This window comes from Prunus avium, chromosome 1 (genome assembly GCF_965620075.1).
Source record: "Prunus avium chromosome 1, drPruAviu1.hap1.1, whole genome shotgun sequence".
NCBI lineage: Eukaryota > Viridiplantae > Streptophyta > Magnoliopsida > Rosales > Rosaceae > Prunus > Prunus avium.
In genome coordinates, this window is record NC_142284.1 from 35,965,765 (window position 1) to 35,977,495 (window position 11,731).

Here is an 11,731-nt window from a genome sequence, read left to right on the forward strand (position 1 = left end):
AGTTATGAATAATTCAGTATATTTCTATTCTTTTAACAAGGAGGTATTTATAGTGATACAAATAGATGTCTATCTAGGAAGTAATTACAATAAGGAAAAAGGAAACAAATACAATCCCGGTCAAATCGGTATTCCTATAATTACAAATCAATTATAGTAAAGGTAATTGTCTATAATTCCTATTGTGATTCAGTGATTCACGCCAACACTCCCCCTCAAGATGATGCATAGATGTCGTAGATGCCCAGCTTGACAAGTGAATCTGTAAAGGCTTGATTTGATATGGCCTTGGTCAACATATCCGCCAATTGTTTCTAGTCTTAACATACGGAACTTCAATAATCTTCTCTTTCAATTTCTCATAAATAGAGTTTTGATCAATCTCTACATGTTTTGTTCTAGGGAAATGCACGTACATACTCACAAACCAGAAATCTTAATCAAGAATACTCACTTTGCAAATATTAACCACAAATACTCACTTCCTCATGTGAAAGTACTAAATTGCCCTTCATATAAATAGATATTATATTGACCATGTATCCTTCTCTGAAACCCAATTCCTCCCAACTCTTCCTTCCTCTCTCGTAGTCCTCTGTCGTCCCCATCGCACATCTAGAACGGCGAATCAATTCATAGCATTATAGCGCATCTGGAAGAAAGGCATAACGCAAGAAGGTCATTTTCAAAATTTCTAGAGAATGGTAATGACAATCTTCTTTCTTCTCAATCCCTAGTTTTCTTGTTTTTCTTTTTATGTGCTTTTATTTCATTATTTTGTCAAAATAAGTCATTTAAGTTTGCACAATTAAGTCGTTAGGGTTCCTAATATTACAATTCATATTCAACTCAAAACTTTTGCATTTGTTGTCTTTAGATTTGTTCCTAACTCTGTGATAATTTTTTTTTTCCAACGAGTTACATAATTAGTAAGCCACCACATGACCCACCCAACTACAGAGATTGATCACCAATTGCAAGTAATTAATTGGGTTTCAGTTGCTGGCATTCTTTATTTGTGAATATTGGTCCCTTTGCTGGAGAACTTTGATAGTTTTGTGTTGATTCCCACAGTATCATGGGTCCAATGTTATATCCTTCTACCCGATATGTAAGTCTTAATTTGCGTCTTTGTGTCTTGATTCAAAATGCTATAAAATTATAATAAAGTTTGGACATACTGGTTGTTGATGGACTTTGCTGAGTTGATTTTTGCAAAAACTGTTGTGAATAATGTCCAATTATAAATAATGAAATTTGTTTAGTTTTTTATGATTCTTCCGAATTATAATGTCCAATATCTAAATAATGATCCACTTTCGTTGATGAAGTTTCCAAATAATGTACAATAATACTGTAGTTGGTCATTCCCTTAATTAATAGATTATACACATCATACTTGATAGTAACTGATCTTTAGGAATTTTTATGCACTTTCCATTTTCATTTTGTAGGTTATCTAGGTGAGTGTAGAGCTAAAGTTGCAGAGCTATCAAATTTCGTCGTCTAGTAAGTGATTAATGTTTAGGATATTACGAATTCCCATAGTTTCATAGTCATCGATGACAATTGATACAGAAAACTATATTTTGATTCTCAATTTTCATTTGCTTGCGTTGGTTTTATGGATGTGGCAAGTTAACTTCGTATGATATAGAAACCAAGGGGTGTACAATGCACATAGTATGAAGTTTGAATGGTTTGATTGTGTTTGCAATAGGAATTTCATATGTAAGAGGGCATGAATGTCTTGTGAGAAGTACTGTAATTTATGTAGGAAGCTTTGGTCATACAATACCAAATGTTAGAACCTAAATGATTCCAATTACAAATGTGAGAGATTCACAGACTTTAACTTAATGTTTATACTTACACTTTTTTCAATCTTGAGTTTTGTTGTCATACTTTGGTGAATAAAAAGCAATTGGGAATGTTGCAGAAACAGGGAATGGGGAACTACACATGCGAGTGAATTTCACCTTCATAACACAGCTCATCACTTGGAGGTTCGAGATTGGACAGAAGCTACTGGTTTCTACACGGTTAGAAGATGGCTTTGAGAAATGAAGATGCGCCACCAGTTTTGTTCCACCACATAATCATTGTTGTAATAGGAGTGGAATTGGATATTAGTTGCGCTTTGATATGATCAGCTATTCCTTATTTATTAGTAGTGGTTTCATGAATTAGTAACCATGAAACTAGAGTGGATAGAGAAACTGCATATGTATATGTTTAGCTAATAAGTAGCCTAGCAATATAAACTCAAGTTTATGTATTGCGTTGTTATTGCCCTTTATTGCTTTCTTATTGTGCCTATATTGTTGTCTTAACTCTTTTTTCACCTCTGTCTTGACAACTATCAAGTTGACGTTGGACTATCAGGTTTACGTATTGCCTTCTTGTTGCCCTTATATTGCCTCCCTATTGCTCCTTTATTGTTGTCTTGACACCTTGTTTTTCACCTCTCTCTTTGCAATTATAGAGTTGAAATTGGACTGTTAGGTTTACGTATTGCCTTCTTATTGCCCTTTTATTGTGTTCTTATTGCTCCTCTATTGTTGTCTTAGCACCTTGTTTTTCACCTCTGTCTTTGCAATTATAGAGTTAAAGTTGGACTATCATGTTTACGTGTTGCCTTCTTATTGCCTTTTATTGTGTTCCTATTGCTCCTCTATTGTTGTCTTAGCACTTTGTTTTTCACCTCTTTCTTGACAATTATAAGGCTGAAGTTGGACTTCCAGGTTTACGTATTGCCTTCTTATTGGCCTTTTATTGTGTTCCTTTCGCTGCTCTATTGCAGTCTTACCACATTTTTTTCTTTCTTCATGTCTGTCTTGGCAAACAAATTGTAGTTAGACTATGAATTCTTTGTATTGCCTCTTTATTCCACTGCCCTTGTATTGCACCACAGTTCAATTTAAGTTTCTAGCAACCTACTTTACGTTTCTACACCAATCATGCACATAACATCATACATGCACATTCAATAAATGTTACAAATACCTGCATCATGATCTATACAATTCGGTACCTATAAGGATACCTATTTCCAAAAACAAAAACAGTGACATGTTAGGAACACAAATTGTACATAAAGTTAGGTAGCAAAGATTCCCACATAATGGAATGAGACATACAAACTAAACAATTGTAACATCTAAATGATCTGCTTCTTGTTAGTGACAGGGATAGCTTCTTCTTTTTTTGGTCTGAAGGGATAGCTTCTTTGCATGTACTTCGATAGTGGCCCTTCACACCTCACCTTGAGCATTTTCTTTCTTGTGAGTCCTCTCCTTTAGAAGGTATTCTTTGCGTCTTACGACGGCCTGACATAACCTTTAAATAGGAGGGAGGAGATTTACATTTTGGACATTTTCGGGAATAACCCATGTCCCTTGAGGTTGTACAGGATAAATGGATTCAACATATGCAGCTGACCATGTAGCTCGAGTGTAATACGAAGAGGAAAATGAGTATGGGTTCAATTTCAAGTGCCGACATACCGCAATAGCATGCTTGCACGGGAGTTGCTCTAAGTCAAACTTCCTACATGTACAACTATGGTTTTGCAAGTGCACGAGACCGTTCATATCACCATCAAGCACATTATACTCCACATCATTGATTTTAACCACATTCATCCTTGAAGCAGCATCTAATCTCTTCCTTAACTTTTTTCCCCCTAAATCAGGGCACAACATAGATTTTCATTTCATTGACAAATCTCGACGTTATCCAAATTTCCAAAAATCATATCCGAAAATAAATTCTCAGTAAGCAAATCCAAACACATCCCGATAATATCATAATTAAAACAATAATATTCAATATACAAAATTCATAACTTAACCAATATAACCGACACCGAAAATCTCATAAGACAATGATAAAAATATCCATAAAAACCAAATCCCTTGTTCAAATTTCATAAACAAACCCAATATCAGCCAATCCCAAAATCACCAAAGTCCGAAACCCGCAACCATATACTTTAATAATAATAATAATAATAATAATAATATTCCCTTGAAATCCAATATCACATTGTAAAAGCCGGGACTAGGCCGATAAGAAAATCCCATAACCTCATTAACCCAAAATAAACCAATTTCCAATCAAATCACATTTATGCAAGCAATTCCATATTTGAAAAACAAATCCATAAGCGGACTTAATTAATAAACGTACCCAACAACAAACTTTAACTCAAAACTCTAGTTCTCAAGTCTCACAATGTGCACAACCTTTAAGAAGTTCCTAGGGCCATTTTATTACTTCTCGAAGGATGAGACGCTCTCGAAAGACTCATGGTTTCCACATTGGTCAACCGGGCCCGCGAGGCCCACGATGTCCGTTTTTCGATCCAAAAGTTCCTATAGGTCCAACAAAGTCTACTGAACAAGTCTCGAAGATTTGGTCGCGATCAAACGGTTGGATCTAAGCCAATCGCACGATCGTACGGTGATCGATGCACCTAACCCTAGAATCATTGACTCAGAGTATTCGGGACTCCGATTCTCGATCCGCAAGTTCCTACACGATCCTAGAGGTACCAGACACAACATAAATGAAATTGGAACCGATCGAACAGTCAAAACCTATCGAACCCAGATATCACATAATAAGCGCGACGTGGAGAACATTCTAGAACCAAATTGGGCTGCCACCTAGTGGCCCACGGGCTGCCACGAGCCACCGACAGCGGCGGGTGTCTTGAGAAAATTTTGGCAAAGGAAAATTCTTGAAACACCCTACAATACCTATACCAATAGAATCATACTAACAAGGGGAACAATTTTGGTTCTTGGACCCTGGCCAAAAAGTGGCTGGAAATTAGCAAAACACGGCCAAACTCGTTGGCCCTAAGTGGGTATTTTGAACAATCTCTTAAATCAAAATCAATCTAAACTACCCACATAAACAGATAGAGCACAAAAAGTAGGTGAAGAACCATACCAAGATCGACGAAATCAATGGCCGAAGTCGTCGAAAAACACCTAAAAATTGTCGGTGTCAAATGAGGGTTTTTGACTTAGTTTCAATCCAAAATCGTGGCTATACTTGCAGAATCAAAGGTGGAAATGGGTATAGACATGAAAAGGAGGAAGTGACGAAGAGATTGTGGGTGGTGGCGCCGGCTGGCATGGCTGGAGCTGAGAGAACGCCGGCCAAACGTGGCTGGTCTAGTTTTTTCGAGAAGAAAGAGAGAGAGATGCACAGGGGAGGAGAGAGAAATGAGAGAGAAAGAGAGCTGGCAGATTTTTAAAATTTGACTTCACAAAAATTACGGTTGTGCCACTATACTTCTGTATATCATAACTTCTTCGTTTTAACTCTGAATTGAACCTGCCGCCTGTCTAGGAACTCGTATCGTCGAGCTCTATGCAACGGTGTCACTCAATTCCCCAAAATCCTTCTGAAACAAAAAGTGACTAAAGTGCCCCTATTCACGAGGGCAAAAATGTAATTGCACAATTAAATAATTAAATCAAAATAATTTGTTGGGTCGGGGTGTTACAGCATAGGTATTGGAGAACACCAACAAGACGATGGTAGGGAGTGGCATCAGTTGGGGAGGAGCCATCATGGAGCACAAGTGAGTCAGAGGTGGAGAGTGGCATATTGACAACCTTTGCGTCATCCATCTTGGTATTGACCAGGAGATCATGAATGTATTTTTGATGAGAGATAAATAGACCAGTGGCTGTGAGAAGGACCTCAACACCAAGAAAGTAATGTAATGAGCCCAAGCCCTTGACAGAAAACCGAGTGGCTAAGAGTTGAATGAACTTTGCCACAAGTTATGAATTTTTGCCTGTAATAAGAAGATCATCAACATAAACCAAAAATAAATTACATCAGTCCCATTTTTGAAGAGAAAGAGGGAAACATTGAAGATGAAATTGACAAATCTATGCATTTAATTCAGGCTGTGACTTCTGCTCTGCCTGTGTATACTATGCAAACTGCCAAACTTCCTATTAGCATTTGTGAGGAGCTTGATCATCTTAATAGGAATTTTTTTTGGGGTGGTAGTGCAAAGAAGCAAAGGGTTCATCTCTGTCAATAGGATCTTGTGTGTAGACCTAAAAGTTTGGGTGGCTTGGGTTTTAAGAGATCCCATTATATGAATCAAGCGCTTCTGGCTAAATTTGGTTGGTGACTTTTACAAAAAGATGAAGGGCTATGGACTAAGATTTTGTAGAAGAAGTACTTCAAAGGTAGGTCCATCTTAAAGGCTAACAAGATTCCTAGACAAGGCTGCTCTTCCACTTGGAGAGGCATTGTGTTTGGTTCCCAGTTATTGGCTAAAGGCTTGACATGGAGAGTGGGAAAGAGGGACTAGATCATGCTTTGGCAAGATAGATGGATTGATTCTTTACCCTTTTTACAGCATCAAGGAATGATGAATGAGGTTGATCTTGAGTGTAGTGTTTCTGATTTCCTTAAAGATGGTTGGTAGGATGTGGCTAAGCTCCGAAGTGTTCTTTCTGAGGAGATGGTTCAAAGAATTGTTTGTTGTGGCTAAGCTCCGAAGTGTTCTTTCCTTAATGATGGTTGGTGGGATGTGGCTAAGCTCGGAAGTGGGCAATTGCATGGCTCTTAGATTTGGTATCCTACTTCTAATGGTATTTTCTCTGTTAAGTTAGCTTATCTTTTGTTCTATAAAGGCTCTGAGTGGTCTGATCCTTGGTGGAAAACTCTGTGGAAGATAAAAATTCCTTTAAATTGCACATTTTCTGTTAGTTGGTTTATCAAGGAAAGATTCTTTCCAATGAGCAGCGGGTTAGAAGACATTTAGCTTCTGATCCTTCTTGTCAGCATTTTGATGGATGGATCGAATCTGTGTTGCATATTTTAAGGGATTGTTCGAGGGCTCATATGGTTTGGGACCAACTAATGAGTCCTAGGCAGTTTGGGAGATTCTTTTGTTCTGAGTTTAGATTGTGGCTTTGTAGTCATTTGTGTTCTAATGTTGATGTGGAGCAACTCCCGTGGAAAATTGTTTTTGTGTTTGCCTGCTGGATCATTTGGAAATGGAGGAATGATCATGTTTTTAACTCTATTATTGAGTTGCCTTTTTGTCCTAGAAAGGTTATTATTGCTACGGCTTAAGCGTGGTTTAAAGCTTTTATAACCACTGGTAAAGCCGTTGAGAATATGTAGCTTCCAGCACTTGACCTTTCCTCAAATTAACATCGAAACCTCTATGCCATTCCCCAAGAGAGTCTAGCACCAATATAGCCAGAAGCAACTCGACGAGATCCATCCACATTGAGCTTGAAAACACACATAGTGGATGGGTCTCGTCGAGTTGCTTCTAGCTGTATTGGTGCTAGAGGTATTCTTTGTAACTCTCTTGGGGAATGGCATAGAGGTTTCGATGTTAATTTGAGGAAAGGTCAAGTACTGGAAGCTGAGCTTTGGGGCTTATTTTTTGGTTTGAAGTTTGCTGCAAATAAGGACATATCCAACCACATCATAAAGATGGATTATTCCCTGGCAGTACATTTAATTAAGCAACCTAGCCTTCTTGGCTTTCATCCGTCTACTGGGATGATCTCCAGTTGCTTGGAAATTTTGAGCAAGTTTGAGAGTTATGAGATTTCTCATATCTATCGCGGGAAAAATATATTTGCTGATAAATTAGCCAATTGGAGTCATAATCTCGACCTGGATGTGTGTTTGCTTGATGAGGCACCTATTTGGCTTGGCTCGGTGGTGTTGGATGATTTGTCGGGAGTGTCCAAGCTAATGGACGGGAATCCTGATTTGATTATGATATGATTTACTTGCCAATTATATGTATTTATTCCTGTATATCCTCCTTCTAATCAAGACATTATTCCTTATCTAGAATAAGAGATACGTTGTGTAGTCACCAAGTAAAGGCTCTGTATATATTTCCTATACTGTTTATCAATTAAAAGCATCAAAGAGATTCAAATCCTTTCATGGTATCAAGAGCCTGAGACTTATCGTCTTCGATCCATCATCTATTTTTTTCTTTTCTCGAACGTGATAACTATCCAACCTAACTTGCTCAGATTGTTTCGGTTCTTCGCATCCGCCACTTGCTCTCCTATGTCGATGGTAGCTGCCCGAGTCCCTCTCCCAGCATTCCTGACCCCAAGGCCAAAGAAAGTGATTCTTCTCCTTCGTCTCTCATCTCCAATCCCGACTATGAGGACTGGGTTAAGAAAGATTAGCTTGTTCTCTCTCTCATCAATGGTTCTCTTCATCATAAGGTTCTTACTATTGTTGCTACCAAAACCACCGCACGTGACACTTGGGTGGCGCTTGAAACCATTTTCGCTTCTCCGAATCAAAATCGTCTTCTTCAGCTTCGCAACGATTTGCTCTGCGCTCTATTACCGATAACTTGGCTTTGGCAGGTGCTCCAGTTCATGAATCTGATCTTCTTGTTGTGGTTATGAATAATGTGGGCGCGGCTTTGGTGATCATGGTGGCTTCGCTAGCCGTGCTCCGGATTGTCACACCTCGCTCTCTGCTCCGCGTTTTGGTTCTTCTCCAGGCTCTCAGTCTTACGGCTTCTCGCAGTATTCCTATTCACAGCCGCGTCATCACCAAAATCAAGGTGTTCTTGGGCCTCCTCCCTCAGGCCCTCATAACTCCACTTTTGGGTCCCATTCTTCTCCTCATGGGCCTTTGCAATGTTACAATTGTCGTGGCTATGGACATGTTGCTACTGTTTGTCCTTCCAAGGCTACTTCCGTGCCTGCTCCTCCTACTCGTCTTCAAGGCATGACTGCTCACCATCTGTCCCATGGTGGCACATAACAATAGGTTGCTGATACCGGGGCTAACACCCACATCACCAATGACTTCAGCCATATTTCCCTTGCTAGAGAGTATCATGGTTCCAACAATGTTAGAGGTGTGCTTGGTGGAACAAGTTTGCCTATTACTCATATTGGTCACTCTCGTATCTCTCACCTTAACTCTTCCTTTTCTCTTAATAATATTCTTCACTATCCTAATGCCTCTCTTCCCCTTTTATCTGTTCATAAATTTGCTACTGACAACAATTGTTTCTTCACCTTTTTCCCTGATTGCTATTTTATCCAAGATTTGGCAACAGGGAAGATTCTTTTCCGGGGCAAGAGTAGCAATGGCCTATATCTGTTTTCCTTATGACTAAATAAGTCCTTTCAAATTTTGCCTGATCGTGGCTTTACTAGGTGTTTGTGTCGGTTGCTTCGTGTGGCACTCTCATCTTGGTCATCCTGCTTCGTCTACTTTACAATTTTTGTTTTCTCATAATAAATTGTCATTTTCTGGCTCTCAGTCTAATTCCTTTTTTTGCCAGTCATGTCCATTAGGTAAAAGTGTTAAGTTACCCTTTAGTCCGTCTTTTTCTATTTCTACTGTACCGCTTGAATTTATTCACTCCGATGTGTGGAGTTCTTCAAATAAATCAATTTCTGGTCTTTCTTATTATGTTCTCTTTGTTAATGATATTTCCCTTTATTCTTAGATTTACCCAATGAAGTTAAAATCTGAAGTTTTCTCTCATTTTGTTAAATTCAAGGCGTTGGTTGAAAATATGTTCTCTACTAAAATTAAAGCTTTTCAATCTGATGGGGGTGGGAAATACACTAGTCATTTATTCAAGGATTTTTTATTATCTCATCATGGCATTCATCATCGTCTCTCTTGTCCCCATCACCCTGAACAAAATGGCTTAGCTGAACGCAAGCACCGTCCCATTGTCGATACTGGGCTCACTTCTTTGGCCCGTGCCTTTATGCCCCCTTCCTAATAGGCTGAGGCTATGCATACCACTATATCGTCTCCCTTCTAAGTTACTTCATCATAAATCACCTTATGAAATCTTATTTCACAAAGCCCCAAATTATTCTTTTTTTAAAACTTTTTATCTCGTCACGTATTGTTTGATGAACTTTCTTTTCCTTTTCACAAGGCCTCTACTGCTCCTGCTCCGGAAAGTTCTCCGTCGTCCTCAACTGACCTGCCTCTACTTCTCCCTGGTCCTAATTTTGCTCTGTCTCCTCCAGCCTCACTCCTCTAATGTCCCAAGCCTAGCCCTCTCTCCCAGCTCCAGCCTCTGCACCCGTGCCGTGTCCGCTCCTCCTCCGAGCTCATCACATGTGTCGTCCCCTGTCCCCACAAGTCTACCCTCTCCTCCCCGCCGGTCAACCTGCCTACACCTCCTCCTTGTTTTTCTCAAACATATTCTATAGACTTGTACTGCAAAATTTTCTTTCCTCCTGCCGTCCGTGTTCCATTTGGTACATCTTCTCCTCCTTCTAATACTTCTTTGGTAAATGTATCCAATACTCATTTAATGGCTACTAGTGCTAAAGCTAGTGTTCGTAAACCTAATCCTAAATATGCGCATCATGCGTTGGTTTCTACTGATGATTCTTTTAAGCCTACATATTTTTCACAGGCTAATAAGCTTAAGGAGTGGCGTCTTGCCATGGCAAATGAGTTTAATGCTCTTATTCGTGCCAGGACTTGGACTTTAGTTCCTCGTACCCCCACCATGAATGTGTTGCCAAACAAGTGGGTTTTCCGGGTCAAGCAGAATTCTTATGGCACTATTCAGCATTATAAGGCTCGCTTTGTGACCAATGGTTTTCATCAGCAGTCGGGCCTTGACTATGGTGAAATCTTTAGTCATGTTGCTAATCATTCTACTATTCGCCTTATCTTGGCTCTTTCTGTGCAATTTAGTTGGCATGCTCGTCAATTGGATGTTCAGAATGCTTTTTTACATGGCTATCTTGATGAAGAGGTTTATATGCGCCAGATCTCACATATCCTGATCATGTATGCCCCTTACGTCGCTCTCTTTATGGTCTTAAGCAGGCCCTTCGCGCTTGGTTCCACCGTTTCTCTTCTCACATATTTCCATTGGGTTTTATTGCTTCTAAGTCCGATTCGTCTCTCTTTGTGTACACCCAAGGCTCCATTCACATTTATTTGTTGATTTATGTGGACGATATTCTTGTCACTAGGCCGCCGGTTCTCTATGAAGGATTGTGTCCCCACCCACTATTTCTTGGGCATGGGGCTTGTTCGTACTCCGTTTGGGCTCTCTCTTACCCAAACCAAGTATGTCGTCAACCTTCTCAAGCGCGTTAACATGCATAAAGCTAAACCTATGCCTACCCCAGCTATTAGTGGCTGTCGTCTTAGCATGTCTGATGGGGATCCTCTTCCTGACCCTACTAAGTGCTGTAGTATAGTTGGGGCTCTTCAGTACTTAACTCTCACTCGTCTGGATATTTCCTTTGCTGTTAATCAGGTGTGTCAATTTATGCATCAACCCACTACTGCTCACTGGCTCGCTGTCAAATGTATCCTTTGTTATTTGAATGGCATGCTCACTCATGGGTTATTCTATTCGCCTACCACTCTCTTTCTCAGTGCGTACTCTGAAGCCGATTATGCAGGGAATCATGATGACCGTCACTCCACTGGTGGTTATTGTGTTTACTTGGGTACTAACTTAATCTCCTAGAGTTCTAAGAAGCAACATGGTGTTTCTAGCTCCAGTACTAAGGCAGAATACCGCCAACTTGCTTACACTGCCGCCACTGTCTCATGGTTCCATGCTTTATATATCGATCTTCATCTTCCAGCTCCTTGTCCCAAGATTTGGTGTGATAATATTAGTGCTCTTTCTCTGGCTTCTAATCCGGTCTTTCACTCTCGCACTCGTCATGTGGAGGTGGAT

The 11,731-nt window shown here is 39.7% G+C and overlaps 1 long non-coding RNA gene across 2 annotated transcripts; it reads left to right on the plus strand.

The window, feature by feature from the left end:
- Positions 1 to 277: 277 nt before the first annotated feature.
- LOC110764894 (uncharacterized) lies at positions 278 to 2,278 on the plus strand. Of its 2 annotated transcripts, XR_002527942.2 has the most exons (3): positions 532 to 704; positions 1,455 to 1,509; positions 1,940 to 2,278. It is a non-coding gene; the product is annotated as an uncharacterized LOC110764894 (long non-coding RNA). The 2 variants fall into 2 exon arrangements; XR_015836486.1 differs by lacking the exon at positions 1,455 to 1,509 and having other exon boundaries at positions 278 to 704.
- The last annotated feature ends 9,453 nt before the right edge of the window (positions 2,279 to 11,731 follow it).